We start from the raw sequence: 14,242 nt of genomic DNA on the forward strand, positions 1-14,242 counted from the left end.
GTGGGACTACAGGTGTGCACCACCACGCCTAGCTAATTTTTGTATTTTTAGTAGACATAAGGTTTCACCATGTTGCCCAGGCTGGTCTCAATGTAATGTGTTTTACGTTGATCCATGCCACTAATCATTATCTAGATAGGCTTTTTTTTGCCTTTGCTGATCTGTTGCTTCATTAAGCCTTAAGCTGCATGCTTCAAGCCATGCACATATAACTTCCCAGTTAGATCCCAAACTCCTAAAAGTCCAGTATCATGCCTTTCGCTCATTCTGTATCCTCCAGGATCCCAACTAAGTGTGATGCTCATCCTGGTCCCTAGAATCACTTGTGGTAGAATCCACCATCTTAGTGTTCATCTTTATTTCAATCAGCAAACATTTGTGGAGCTTCCTCTAGGAGCCGGGAGCCAGCAATGAACATGAGGCAACATACCTCCCTCTGCCGCAAGAGAAGGGGCAGGAAAGGACAGGCTTGGGTGGTCCCATTATCACAGCATGGCAAGAACTCCAAAAACGTTATGAAAAACGTGCCCCAGGGAAGAGAAATTCAGAAAATAAGCTTCATGACTGAGGTTCTTTTTTTTTTTTTTTTTTTTGAGAAGGAGTCTCGCTCTGTCACCCAGGCTGGAGTGCAGTGGCCAGATCTCAGCTCACTGCAAACTCCGCCTCCCGGGTTTACACCATTCTCCTGCCTCAGCCTCCCGAGTAGCTGGGACTACAGGCGCCTGCCACCTCGCCCGGCTAGTTTTTTGTATTTTTTTAGTAGAGATGGGGTTTCACTGTGTTAGCCAGGATGGTCTCGATCTCCTGACCTCGTGATCCGCCTGCCTCGGCCTCCCAAAGTGCTGGGATTACAGGCTTGAGCCACCGTGCCCGGCCCATGACTGAGGTTCTTTTGAGCTGAACTGTGGGGGGAAGAAAAGAGGATTCAGTGAGGCGTGGTAGCTCACGCCTGTAATCCTAGCACTTTGGGAGGCCGAGGCGGGTGGATCACTTGAGATCAGGGGTTCGAAACCAACTTGGCCAACAGGGTGAAACCTCATCTCTACTAAAAATACAAAATTAGCCAGGTCTGGTGGTGCATGCCTGTAATCCCAGCTACTCGGGAGGCTGAGGCAGGAGAATCGCTTGAACCTGGGAGGCGGAGGTTACAGTGAGCCAAGATCGTGCCATTGCACTGGGCAACAAATGGAACTCCATCTCAAAAACAAATAAAAGGATTCTTGGAGAGAAAGGGGTTTTCACTTGAAGGGTGTAGTTTTTCAAATAGCTATGGGAGAGTTGACTGCCTAGCTTTGAAGCCCAGCTCTGCCACGTACTACCTGTATGACTTTGGGTAAGTGATTTAACCCAGTAGGCCTCAGTTTTCTTTCTTTTCTTTTCTTTCTTTTATTTATTTATTTTTTTTGAGACAGGGTTTTGCTCTTCTTGCCCAGGCTGGAGTGCAACGGCATGGTCTTGGCTCACTGCAACCTCCACCTCCCGGATTCAAGTGAGTCTCCTGTCTCAGCCTCCCAAGTAGCTGGGATTACAGGCACCTGCCACCACACCCATCTAGTTTTGTATTTTTAGTAGAGATGGGGTTTCACCATGTTGGCCAGGCTGGTCTCGAACTCCTGACCTTAGGCGATCCTCCCGTCTCAGTCTCCCAAAGTGCTGGGATTACAGGCATGAGCCACCGTGCCTGGCCTAGGCCTCAGTTTTCTTATCTGTAAAATAGGAAGACAATTGTTTGTTCCTCCTAGGTTTGTCATGAAAATTAAATAACACTTGCAACGCACTTCAAATAGGGCCCAGCACAAAGTAAGTCTTCTGCAAACAGTCGCTATTGATCATTAGACTTACCTGACATATGAAGAAGAAAACATCTTCAGAGACTGAATTCAAGGTTAGAAACCTGCTCAGGGAGTTCCAGGCTCGACAACTGTCTGTGGCCCAGAGGTGCCTCATTCTCTATATTTAGTGCGTTACAGTTTCCAAGTAAAGCCTTGGGTGGATTTTTGGTTTCAAAAGTGGAGAGAAAAATGCTGAAGGGTCACTAGAGGAAAATGAGGAGGCTGGGCTTTGGGGTGCGCCTGTGGAGTGGAGATCTGGGGCTCTGGAACCTGCAGGGCACTGGGCAGATGCGGGGAAGTCTCAGAGCTTTATTTCTGTGGACAAAGCAACAGGCTGCAACTGCAGTACTTAACAGTTGCACAGACAATGCAGTCTTTTGATCCTTCCTGTAAGAGGTGGTTGCTGCTAGAAAAGCAGATTCTTCAGTCATCAGATGATAAAAGGGTGGGAGCTGTGCTCTTTGGTCTGGAGGTCCCCAGGGAGACATGTTAATAAATGTTAGATCCAGGCTTTCTTCTAAAAAGTCCAAATTATTTTTCCTAGTGAGTTTGCAGTCTAGATAAAATAACTTGGATGTAAGAACCCGAACTCCTTGACAGAGCAACTGCTAGACACTTTCTAAAAGGTGATGACGCTGCAGAAAGTCACTCTCTTGATGGTTCCTATGGAAAGGATGGGGACCTACCCCTTCAGAATAAACTAGGTACACTCATTCCCACCTTGGGACAGAGTCACAAACCACGGGATCTTGACCCTTGCACCCTGCCTCATCCATCACTGTGTCTATGTCTAGGGGTTCATAAAAAACAGCACATGACTGGCCACAGTGGCTCACACCTGTAATCCCAGCACTTTGGGAGGTCGAGGTGGGCAGATCACTTGAGGTCAGGAGTTCGAGACCAGCCTGACCAACATGGTGAAACCCCATCTCTACTAAAAATACAAAAATTAGCCAGGCATGGTAGCAGGTGCCTGTAATCCTAGGTACTCAGGAGGCTGAGGCACAAGAATCTCTTGAACCTGGGAGACGGAGATTGCAGTGAGCTGAGATCATACTACTGCACTCCAGCCTAGGTGACAAAGCAAGACTCAGTCTAAAAACAAAAAGGAAAAAGAAATAAAAACAGCACATGGCTTGGCGTGGATGCTCACACACCTGTAATACCAGCATTTTATTCAAGACCAGCCTGGGTGACAAAGTGAGACACCTGTCTTTACAAAAAAAATCTGGGCATGCTAGTGTGTGCCTGTGGTCTCAGCTACTTGGGAGGCAGAGACAGGAGGACTGCTTCAGCCTGAGAGGCTGAGGCTGCAGTGAGCTATGATTGCGCTACTACACTCCAGCCTAGTTGACAGAGCAGGATCCTGTCTCAAAAAGAAAAAAAAAAATCACAGAACGGCCTTTAGAAACTGTCCTTCCGTAATTTGAAGGTTTAAAAATAGAATAATCTTGAGGCACCCTGTGATAGAAAATGGGGTGTTCATCCCTGGAGTTAAATGAGTTGCCCTGGTCAGTGTTAGATATCCACCTATGTGAGGTCCATGAGCGACTGTAATAAAACAACTAATAATATAAACACAGTAATACATGATAGGTACAAGGAATGTTTAGTTTTCAAAGCTCTTCAGCAATTTTTGCCTGCAGAGTTTCAAATCCTCTCTGAAAAGCAGTAAGGGCAGATATCCTTTCCCCCATTCTGCAGATAAAGAAACTAACACTTGCAGAGTTTCCTGATATTGGGCCAGGCGTGGTGGCTCACGTCTGTAATCCCAGCACTTTGGAAGGCTGAGGCAGGTGGATCACTTGAGGTCAGGAGTTTGAGACCAGCCTGGCTGACACAGTGAAACCCTGTCTTACTAAAAAGTACAAAAATCAGCCGGGCATGGTAGTGGGTGCCTGTAATTTCAGCTACTAGGGAGGCTGAGGCAGGATAATTGCTTGAACTTGGGAGGCAGAGGTTGTAGTGAGCTGAGATCGTGCCACCACACTCCAGCCTGGGAGACAGACAGAGACTCCGTCTCAAAAAAACAAAAAAGAGTGTCCTGATATCATAAGCCAGTTGATGGTAAACAAAGCATAAAAACATAACTTTTTGCTTTTTAAATTACCTTTGGAGGATGATTCATTTATTCAGCCAGTATTTATTGAGCAACTACTAAGGCCAGGCACATGCTAGGCCTCAGGTGTAGGTGTGAAGACAGAGACATGGCCTGAGGTCTCATGGAGCTCTGAGTGTCCTGGATGGGGCACACCACACACACAAAGAACCGAATCTGGAAATGCATGACCCACTCGTGCTATAAGGGAAGAGAAGGAAAGAGCTCTGTAAGCTCTGGGATATTCGAAGTTCGCGATTTTACTTAAGCCCCTAAGCTATTTGTCAGGATTCTTTCCAACTTGAGAATTCTGGAATTCCCACATGGCGCCTGCAAACAGCATTTGTGATGGTCGGGGGCAGGGGAGGCTCTGCTTTTTCTTCAGCCCCTCAGCCGCCTCTGCTCCAGGCTGGCCCTCTTGGAGCTACGGGCTGTGTCTTCCTGCTACAGAGAGGCAGATCTTACAACCCCAGCTGTGCACTTTGCATGTGCAACTGTTATCAAGTGCCCCAGTGACATGGGGAAGAACAATGCTTCAGAGGTTAATGAAGTCATAGGAACCTCCACTGCTAAATCCCAGCCTCGTGTGTTGCTGTCATTTGTTCGTATCTGGGCTGCTTGTTTGCTCTAGCCGGTCTGCAGCCCTGACCCCTTGGGGTCCCGGCAGGGCTGCTCTAGTTTTACTGTTGAGAGAAGGACACCTGAGCCACATACTTTTCCCAGAAACCTAAGGCCCTGAAAACAGAGTGTGTACTCTAAGAGCAGAAAGTATGATGGACTTGCATAAATCCGGGCTTGATTTGTGAATCAAACTTCCAGGAAAGGTGAATAGAATCCCGTAACAATTACTAACCAATCAAGACAATTAGGAAGCCCCCTGCGCATGTGAAAGGAGAGGTGGGGAACAATAGTGTGAAAACGCTGGGGTGGGGTGGCAATTCTGATTTGTGCAGATGGAGGAAGTAGCCCAGAGCTGAGCAGGATCCTGTGATTACATGGAAAGTTCTGTGAGTGTTTGCCTTCAATGCAGGGCATGGTCTCTTATGTATTGTATAATAAAGGCTCGGTAACTGGAAACTGTAAGGCTAAGTACATGTCCATTCTTATTCAATTTGGGTGGGCCCCTTTGGGGATCCAGGGTGGTGTGGATTTGAAAAGTTTACAAATGACTTTGGATAAATGATTACAAGAGGTTGTGTGGGTGAACCAATCATTTCCTTGAATTTTTAAAAACACTAGTAGTCGACTGGGCGTGATAGCTCACCCCTGTAATCCCAAGACTTTGGGAGGCAAAGGCAGGCAGATCACCTGAGGTCAGGTGTTCGAGACCAGCCTGGCCAACATGGTGAAATCCCGTCTCTACTAAAAATACAAAAATTAGCTGGGCATGGTGGTGCACGCCTGTAATCCCAGCTACTTGGGAGACTGAGGTAGGAGAATTGCTTGAAGCTAGGAGCAGACGTTGCAGTGAGCCAAGATTGCATCACTGCACTCCAGCCTGGGTGACAGACTGAGACCCTCTCTCTCAAAAACGAAACAAAAAAACGCTAGTATTCTGCTTCATCAGCATCATATATTTTAGATTGCTCCTAGGGTCAGATAGTTCATCTTTTCGCCATATTTATGGGACACAGAAGGCAAAGTTGTAATACAATGAATATCTTTTTGCAGCCGTTTATTCACGCTCTGAATATCATAGTAGTTTTGGGAGTCAGGCTGCCAGGTAGGAACCCTGACTCCACAACTGTTAAGCTGTGTGGTTTTAGTCAAGTTACTTAATTTCCACAAAATCCTCTGATTCCTTATCAGTAAAACAAGATTAATAACAGCACTTATCTCGTGGAGCTGTTGTGAAGATCCAATGGGCCCATCCATGTAAAACACGTAGCTCAGTGCTAGCACACACGGTAAGGACTGGTGGACTCCAGATAGTATTCACATTGTTCTTATTATTGAATGCCAATATTGCATCTACTCTGCCCTCAACCTGGACTAGATGCTGTGCTGAGAATGAAACGGACACAAACAAATACAGTGAGGTTCTTGCCCTCAAAGAAAGAACTTAAGGTCTGTGTGAGTAACTAACAAAAGGCGCACAAAGTCAGACGGTGAATGAAGGCACCAGCACAAGGCAAAGGGAATCCAGAGGAGGAAGTGTTTCTCTCTGGCCTGAAGGGCAGGGCTCAGGTCAGAATAGGCTAGGAGATCAGTGGCAGGTGGGAGCAGGTTAAATCCGGGCACAAAGAGTGGCATCTAAAGCATTCAAGAGTGAATGCGAGGCCGGGTGCAGTGGCTCACCCCTGTAATCCCAGCACTTTGGGAGGCTGAGGCGGGCAGATCACTTCAGGTCAGGAGTTCCAGACCAGCCTGACCAACATGGTGAAACCCCGTCTTTGCTAAAAACACAAAAAGTTAACCAGGCGTGGTTGTGGGTGCCTGTAATCCCAGCTACTTGGCAGGCTGAAGCAGGAGAATGGCTTGAACCTGGGAGATGGAGGTTGCAGTGAGCCGAGATTGTGACATTGCACTCCAGCCTGGGTGACAGAGCGAGACTTAATCTCAAAAAAAAAAAAAGAGGAAGAGTGAAGGTGAGTGTCATAGTTGAATCTAAAGAGTTTTATCTGCCGGGCTCAGTAGCTCATTCCTGTAATCCCAGCACTTTGGGAGGCTAAGGCGGGCAGATCACCTGAGGTCGGGAGTTCGAGACCAGCCTAACCAACATGGAGAAACCCCATCTCTACTAAAAATATAAAATTAGCCGGCCGTGGTGGCGCATGCCTGTAATCCCAGCTACTCAGGAGGCTGAGGCAGAAGAATCGCTTGAACCTGGGAGGCGGAGGTTGCCGTGAGCCGAGAGCTTGCCATTGTTGCCTGGGCAACAAGAGCGAAACTCTGTCCTAAAAAAAAAAAAAAAAGAGTTTTCTCCCAGGCAGTGGGAGAAGAGGTTGGAATGGTTAGTTGGGGCCAGAATTAGGGAGTTTGGTCAGGTATGGGATGAAATCCCGTCTGACTCTGAGGCCATTTCTCTGGTGGCAGGTGAAGGGAAGGTAGGAGAGGAGACGGGTGAGGATGCAAAAGTCAGGCACTGCCAAGGGTGTGAAGGAGAGCCAGACACAGCTCTGTCCTCAAGCAGCCACAGCTCACCAGGGAAATTAGCTGCATACATGTCAACATCAGGCAGCAGGGCCACATAACAAAGACACATTGATATTGTCTCATCCCAAATCTCATATAGAAATGTAACCTCCAATGTTGGAGATTGGACCTAGGGGGAGCTGATTGGATCATGCGGGTGGATTTCTCATGAATGTCTTAGCGCTATCCTTTTTGGTGCTGTCCTTGCAATAATGAGTGAATTTTTGTGAGATCTGGTCATTTAAAAGTGTGTAGCACCTCCTCCCTCGCTGTCTTGCTCCTGGTTTTGACCATGTGATACACCTGCTTTCCTTTTGCCTTCCACCACGATTGTAAGTTTCCTGAGGCCTCCCCAGAAGCTGATCAGATGTTGGCCCTAGGCTTCCTGCACAGCCTGCAGAATTGTGAGCCAAATAAATCTTTCTTTCTTTCTTTTTTTGAGATAGAACTTTGCTCTCGTTGGCTAGGCTGGAGTTCAGTGGCACGATCTCAGCTCACTGTAACCTCCGCCTCCGGGTTCAAGCGATTCTCGTGCCTCAGCTTCTCGAGTAGCTGGGATTACAGGCACACGCCACCATGCCCAGCTAAGTTTTTGTATTTTTAGTAGAGATGGGGTTTCACCATGTTGGCCAGGTTGGCCAGGCTGGTCTGAAACTCCTGAACTCAGTGATTCGCCCTCCTCAGCCTCCCAAAGTGCTGGGATTACAGGCTTACAGGCATGAGCCACTGCACCAGGCTGAATCTCTTTATAAATTATCCAGCCTCAGGTACTTCTTTATAGCAATGTGTAAAAGCAAACTAAATATGGCCTGAGAAGGACTATATTTGAGCCCTTGTGGATGAACTGTAACCTAGCTTAATAGGCAGACAAAACTGAAAACCTAATTTAGGAGTATGCGCCTATAACAATAGCCAAGTCTTGGCCAATCCCAGGGGCCATACTTCAACCGTTCGTCTACTGTTGAGTGTACAAACTGTGTTCAAATAAGGCAAACACCAAGCTGTAACCAATCCAGCTGTTCTGTACCTCACTTCCAATTTCTGTATGTCATTTCCCTTTTTTTAATCTGTAAATCTTCTTCCACCACGTGACTGTGCTAGAGTCTCTGTGAATCTGCTGTGATTCTGGGGGCCGCCCAATTTGCAAATCGGTCATTGATCAATTAAACTCCTTTAAATTTAATTAGCTGAAGTTTTTCTTTATATATATACTTATATACTTTCTTTATATATATATACATATACTTTTTTTTTTTGAGATGGAGTCTCGCTCTGTCACCCAGGCTGGAGTGCAGTGGTGCGATCTTGGCTCACTGCAACCTCCATCTCCTGGGTTCAAGCGATTCTCCTGCCTCAGCCTCCTGAGTAGCTGGGACTACAGGCACCTACCACAACGCCCAGCAAATTTTTGTATATTTTAGTAGAGATGGTGCTTCACCATATTGGCCAGGCTGGTCTCGAACTTCTGACCTCAAGTGATCTGCCCATCTCAGTCTCCCAAAGTGCTGGGATTATAGGCGTGAGCCACCGTGCCCGGCCTGAAGTTTTTCTTTTAGCAAATGTGAGGACAGAGTAATACACATGTCTACCTTCGGGTTATCCCAGGGAAATAAGGTTTTCATCTGCTCATCTGTAAAATGGGATCATGGTAATATATTTGCCTTTCCAGATATATGAAGATTAAATCATGTTAGGAATGTAAAGTGTTTAGCACCATGCCCAGAATACAGGCAAAATTCCATGCAGTACTATCCAAGTGCTGATTCTGGTCCTGGTCAGCCTCCAGGGTGGAGGAAGCTAACTGCACACTATTTTTACTATACCAGGCAGGGGAATGGGAGGGATGGTCAGGGACTGAGTGAGAATGGAAAGCAGGTTGGGGTCTATGGCGAAGACTGAGCCGAAGCTGATGCCTTGGTCTTCTTTTAGTTCAATGTAAGTAGTAATTGTCTCATAACTCCCTCCCCCCGTTCCATCTCCATGGCACATTGTCTTTTGCTCCTGCCAGGGGACCTGTGCCTTTTTGAGTTGTAAGACCAACAGCTGTGAGACACAGATGTATGCAATGGGCTGATAGAACAGGAGCTAGAGTTTTTTTTTTTTTTTTTTTTTTTTTGAGACGGAGTCTTGCTCTGTCCCCCAGGCTGGAGTGCAGTGGGGCAATCTCGGCTCACTGCAAGCTCCGCTTCCCGGGTTCACGCCATTCTCCTGCCTCAGCCTCCCGAGTAGCTGGGACTACAGGCACTCGCCACCGCGCCTGGCTAATTTTTGTATTTTTTTAGTAGAGATGGGGTTTCACCGTGTTAGCCAGGATGGTCTCGATCTCCTGATCTCGTGATCCGCCCGCCTCAGCCTCCCAAAGTGCTGGGATTACAGGCATTGAGCCACCACGCCCGGCCAGGAGCTAGAGTTCTAAGCTGCTTCTGGAACCTGTGCTGTTGACGAGTTGAGTGAGTAAGGACTTCACCTCCACTCTCTGGGACTCTGCTTTCTTCCCACATTGGGCCAAGTACTCTCTAACATCTGCTGAGCCTTCGGCTCTCTCTTAGATGCTAGGCCTAGTCCCAAGAGCCCACGTTCAGGTAACTCCATTACATCCGAGAAGGAGGGACAACCCCAGTTTTGCAACCCACAGCTCTGGCCTGCAATGGATGCAGCCATCGTGGAAAACCCTCTCTACCTGCTGTGCCAGGGCATGGCCTGCTCTTCCAACCCACAGCGAAGGGCGTCCAAAAGAAAAAACGTCCGTTGAAGAGCAGGCTCCTCATTGGAGTGAATGCAACAGGAACCACATGGGCATTGAAGCTCTGCTGTGGACACAAAGTTTTGCTCTTTTTTTGAGACGGAGTCTCACTCTGTCGCCCAGGCTGGAGTGCAGTGGTGCCATCTCTGCTCACTTCAAGCTCTGCCTCCCTGGTTCAAATGATTCTTCTACTTCAGCCTCCTGAGTAGCTGGGACTACAGGCGCCTGCCACCGCGCCTGGCTAATTTTTTGTATTTTTTAGTAGAGACGGGGTTACAGTGGTTAGTTAGGATGGTCTCGATCTCCTGGTCTCGTGATCTGCCTGTCTCAGCCTCCCAAAGTGTTGGAATTACAGGCGTGAGCCACCGCGCCCGGCAAGTTTTGCTTTTTAAATGTATTTATTGTGCACCAGCACAATGCAGTGGCCGGATCTCAGCTCACTGTTAGCTAGGCATTGTGCACCCCCCCACACACAAATTCTTGCAGAGATTCTGCAAAATTGATGTTATTTATTTTATAGAGGGGAAGACTGGGGCTCACAGAGATTAAGTAAAAGCTCAAAATCACACAGCTACTAAGTCACAAAGCAAAGATGAAGTTCTAACTCATTGCAAGGCTATACCTATCTATCATGACATACCTTCAGTGGTGAGGTTCCCTTGGCCTGAGATTAGTCCTTCTATCTCTGCTTCTCATCCCATCTCTTGTAATTTCTCCCTTTCAAATATCTTCTTCCGGTTGGCCCACAGTCATATACACATTTCCAATTTTCTTTTTTCTTTTTTTTTTTTTTGAGACGGAGTCTCGCTCTGTCGCCCAGGCTGGAGTGCAGTGGCGCGATCTCGGCTCACTGTAAGCTCTGCCTCTCAGGTTCAAGCCATTCTCCTGCCTCAGCCTCCCAAGTAGCTGGGACTACAGACGCCCGCCACCACGCCCAGCTAATTTTTTGTATTTTTAGTAGAGACGGGGTTTCACCGTGTTAGCCAGGATGGTCTCGATCTCTTGACCTCATGATCTGCCCGCCTACATTTCCAATTTTTTAAAATTTTATTTTATTTTTTGAGACAGGGTCTCACTCTGTAACCCAGGTGGAAGTGGCGTGATCTTGGTTCACTGCAACCTCTGCCTCCCGGGCTCATGCTATTCCTCCCACTCAGCCTCCTGAATAGCTGGGACTACAGGCATGCGCCACCACACCTGGCTCATTTTTACATTTTGTGCCGAGATGACATTTCACCATATGGGCCAGGCTGGTCTCAAACTCCTGGGCTCAAACGATCCGCCTGCCTCAGGTTCCCAAAGTGCTGGGATTGCAGGCATGAGCCACCGCGCCCGGCCACATTTCCAATTTTTAAATGGACCAATGCACACAAACTTTTCCCTTGACTTCATGTTCTCCCTTCTTCCCTTCCCATCCACACTCGCTGCTTCCATTTCCTCATGTCCATTCTCTCCCCTCAGTTACTTCACTTTACTAAAATCACCCTGGGTAAGATCCCCAAGGACCCCCCCCCCCCCCCTTTTTTTTTCTTTTGAGACGGAGTTTCGCTCTGTCGCCCAGGCTGGAGTGCAGTGGCCGGATCTCAGCTCACTGCAAGCTCCGCCCCCCGGGTTTACGCCATTCTCTGGCCTCAGCCTCCGGAGTAGCTGGGACTACAGGCACGCGCCACCTCGCCCGGCTCGTTTTTTGTATTTTTTAGTAGAGATGGGGTTTCACCGTGTTAGCCAGGATGGTCTCGATCTCCTGACCTCGTGATCCGCCCGTCTCAGCCTCCCAAAGTGCTGGGATTACAGGCTTGAGCCACCGCGCCCGGTCAGCCCAAGGACCCTTTCATTGTAAACTTCAGCTGGTAGATTTCAGTCGTTGGAGCAGGTGACACTCTTGACCACCTCCTTCTTATTAAAACACTCTCCTCCCTTCGTTTCTATGGCGTCCTTCTCTGTTGGTTTACTTTCTATTCAGCAACACATTCTCCATCTCTTCCTAAGCCCCTTCCTTAATGTTGATCTTCTTTTTTTTTTTTTGGGAGATGGAGTCTCGCTCTGTCACCCAGGCTGGAGTGCAGTGGCACAATCTTGGCTCACTGCAAGCTCCGCCTCCCGGTTTCATGCCATTCTCCTGCCTCAGCCTCTGGAGTAGCTGGGACTACAGGCGCCCACCACCATGCCCGGCTAGTTTTTTTCTTTTTCTTTTTAGTAGAGACGGGTTTCACCATGTTAGCCAGGATGTTCTCGATCTCCTGACCTTGTGATCCACCCGCCTTGGCCTCCCAAAGTGCTGGGATTACAGGAGTGAGCCACCGTGCCCGGCCTTAATGTTGATCTTTTAAAGGGCTCTGCTTTCAGCCTCTTCTCTTCTCCACTGCAGAATATTCCTAGCCCGTCATCTATAGTCATGGCTACAACCCCATCTGCTTGGTTATGGTTCTTGGATCTCCATTTCCAGTCCTGACTTCAGGTCTGAGCTTCACTGTCACAGATAAAACTTCTAGGTCAGGTTTGATGGCTCACATCTGGAATCCTAGCACTTTGAGAGGTCAAGCTGGGAGGATCGCATGAGGCCAGGAGTTTGAGACCAGCCTGGGTAACACAGCAAGACCCCATCTCTCTTTATTGGGGGGTGGGGGGGAAGAAAAGAACTTCTAGACATAGTCCCTGAGTCTTGTCTTGGATATAACTTTGAGACATGGCCTTGGGTCTTCAGAGTCAACCTGCTTGAAATTGGACCCATCATTTTCTTCTCCCACATTTGCTTCTCTTCTTATATTCTCCATCATGGTTTGTTCCATTTGCTCTCCCTCCAACCATGGCACTCAGATAATTCATGCCACGTCTTTCTGCCCTCAACACACCACACACACCAGCCCACATACCATGTCCACATCCAGTGGGCCACTGAGTCCTATATCAATGCTACCCTCAGATACCTCTTGCATCAGGCCCTTCTCTTCTTTCCCACCACCACTGTCTGAAGGCAGGCCCTTTAGGGACAGCTGCACTAGCCTCCTCAAATGCTGTGCTCACCTCCCACCTCACATCAGCCCACCCTTCCTAAGTCCACTGCAGCTAGAATGATCTTTCTCTCATGAAAAGCTGATCTTGAGGCCAGGTGCAGTGGCTCATGCCTGTAATCCCAGCACTTTGGGAGGCCAAGGCGGACAGATCATGAGGTCATGAGTTCGAGACCAGCCTGGTCTACATGGTGAAACCCCATCTCTACTAAGAATACAAAAAAAAAAAAAAAAAAAAGAAGCTGGGCATGGTGGCATGGGCCGGTAATCCCAATTACTCAGAAGGCTGAGGCAGGAGAATTGCTTGAACCTGGCAGGTGGAGGTTGCAGTGAGCCGAGATCACGCCACTGCACCCCAGCCTGGTTGACAAAGCAAGACTCTGTCTCAGGAAAAAAAAAAAAAAAAGGAAAAGAAAAGCTGATCTTGCCCCTTCCAGCTGAAACCCTGTAGTGACTCTTCATTGTCTAAGCATCTCACCTTTACCCACCTCCCAAGCCTCATCTCCCATTACCCCCACAAATCCTATGCTCTGCTGAGGGCAAAATACCTGTAGATCTTGTTCCATCTGCCCAAAAAGCCCTCCCTTTCATTCTTCCCTTAGTGAAGTCCTACAACTCCTCCAAAACCCAGTTCCCTCCTCTGGAGCCTTCCTTGATCTCCCCAGGTGGGGCTGAGCCATCCTGCTCTCCGCTTCCCACATGCCCACCCATGCTGGTGTTACAGCCCCTACTACACGTTAGTCATGTTTGTGTACAGGGTTGCATTCTCAGCCCAGTGCACAGAACCTAGCACACTCTGCCTGTTAGAGTAGATGTTATTGAATAATAGTACATAAAGGCATGACTTTGGGGTGAGCTGCCCAACTTGGGTCCCAGCTGACATTCATAGAACCACATAACTTGGCAGTCAGGGGTAACCCAACCTTGGAGATAAAATCCAACCACTTCTTCATCCATGCAGCCTTTGAATATCATGCACCTGCTTGGGGTCAGACACCACCATACTGGGAACTGGATTCCAAGATGAAGTTAAACACTGCTCCGACCCACAAGCAACTCAGTGGTCCGTGATTAGAAAGCCCAGGTAAGAGCATCCCTGGCTCCTTACAAGTAGGAGTTGTGGCTCCAGGATGGATACATGTGTGCACTCATCTTTTACTGGCGGATGTGGTAGCGGACAGTCTGTCTCACCCCTAGATGTTGTGTCTAGGGATCAATATTACTTAGGAAGAGGGTCAAGAGGACTTACTGAGTCTGTACTTAGGTATGCACTTACGTAAACAACATCACCAAATTGCACCTGGGGCAGAGAATTATGACCCCTAACATTGACAGCCAGGGGCAATGGAAAAATGTGTAACCTTGTGCCATGGGTTCCTGCATAATATCTTCCAGGTGACATTTATATTTGCATTCAAGATCT

Source organism: Rhinopithecus roxellana, chromosome 6 (assembly GCF_007565055.1).
Source record: "Rhinopithecus roxellana isolate Shanxi Qingling chromosome 6, ASM756505v1, whole genome shotgun sequence".
Lineage (NCBI taxonomy): Eukaryota > Metazoa > Chordata > Mammalia > Primates > Cercopithecidae > Rhinopithecus > Rhinopithecus roxellana.